Here is a 1,653-nt window from a genome sequence, read left to right on the forward strand (position 1 = left end):
AGAAGGGAACACCCATAAGACTGGCAGCTGATTTCTCAAAAGAAACTATGCAGGACAGAAGAGCTTGGCAAAAAATTATTTGACAGGATAAAGACCCAGGATCTACAACCAAGAATAATTTATCCAGCAAAGCTATCATTTAGAGTTGAAGGACAGACAAAGAGCTTCCCAGACAAAAATAAGCTAAAGGAATTTATCACCACTAAGCCAGTATTATAGGAAATGTTGGAGGGACTTCTTTAAGAAGAAAAACATGTATCAAAAACAGAAATAAAGAATGGTAACAACTACAGTCCTATCAATAAGTACTTGAAATGAAAAAGAATTAAGTGCTCCAACCAAAAGATAGAGAGGCTGAAAGGATAAGAAAACAGGACCCCTACATATGAAAAGGAAGGGGATGGGAAAAGATATTGCTTTGACGGACCTAGAAGGTATTTAAGTCAGACAGAGAAAGATAAACACTATATGATTTCACTTATATGCAGAATTTAAGGAATAAAAAGAACAAACTAATCAAAAACAGACTCACAAATATAGTGGACAATTTGATGATGGACGGAGGGGAGGAGGGGGCTGGGAGCCAGTTTAACAGATGAGAACATCGAGGACCAGAGACTTTTAGTGCCTTTCCAAGGTCACACTGCTAGGAAGTGGGTCATAATTTGTTTGGCTTAAAAGTCCACTGTTAGGATATGGTTCCATAGTGTAGCAGTTAGCATGTCTGCTTTACACGCAGAAGGTCCTGGGTTCACACTTCAGTGGAGCCACAGTCTATGGTCTATAGCTATGCCATCCTGAACAAGCCCAATCAAATGTCTGATCTCAGAAGCTAAGCAGGGTCGGGCCTGGTTAGTACTTGGATGGGAGACCACCTAGGAAGACCAAGTGCTGTAGGCATAAATAACAAAAAAAAAAAAGTCCACTGTTTTTCAGCTACCATATTGCTTCTCTGGCTTCATTTTGGACTCAGACCCATGTTTGCAGAGTAACCCCTGCCCCGATGCAAATAAAAATGTCCACTTTCTCCTTGATAATGGCTGCCTTTACTGAAACTCCTCACATCCCTAAAACTTGAAGCTCACGAAGGGGATGCTCAAGCACAAGTAGCAGAGAATACTTTAGTTTAATGTTAGAGTAAGCAAGAAATTTGTCCATTTAATTGTAGAACTTAAAAAAAAAAACAAACAACATATAGTCAGCATCAGATTCCAAATTGAGAGTGTATGGCCTAAATGCCATACTCCTAAAAAATTTTTTTTTGTCTTTAGAATCATTCCAAAATGGATAATTAGGTCTAAGATTTTCTATCGTTGGCTCACTTTTGCTCTGTTAGGTAACATAAACCTGTCCTGAAAACAAGTACCGTGGTACTAAATAGCCATCTGCCTACATTGAAAGACAAGCAAAGCAAGACCCCGTTTTTCACATCAAGAGATAATTAAACAACTGGCTGCTTTCAGTTTGTGTCAAAAGTCACCCTTTCCCTTTGATCTGTACTCAGCTAAGGTGCATCACGAAATCTTAGGGGTCATGGGAGAAGAGAGACAGGGCAGGAGAGAAATTTCAGTCCACCTTGAAGTGTGAAGTGTTTGCTTTTCCTCAGACAGCTAGTCTTACTTCCTCTCCAGTGAAAATCTACCCTCCCTATTC

General features: G+C 39.6%; 1 pseudogene; it reads left to right on the forward strand.

Moving 5' to 3' along the window:
* The first annotated feature begins 779 nt into the window (after positions 1-779).
* LOC111729564 lies at positions 780-900 on the forward strand (annotated as a pseudogene).
* The last annotated feature ends 753 nt before the right edge of the window (positions 901-1,653 follow it).

This window comes from Pteropus vampyrus, unplaced genomic scaffold (genome assembly GCF_000151845.1).
Source record: "Pteropus vampyrus isolate Shadow unplaced genomic scaffold, Pvam_2.0 Scaffold269, whole genome shotgun sequence".
In the NCBI taxonomy this organism is placed as follows: domain Eukaryota; kingdom Metazoa; phylum Chordata; class Mammalia; order Chiroptera; family Pteropodidae; genus Pteropus; species Pteropus vampyrus.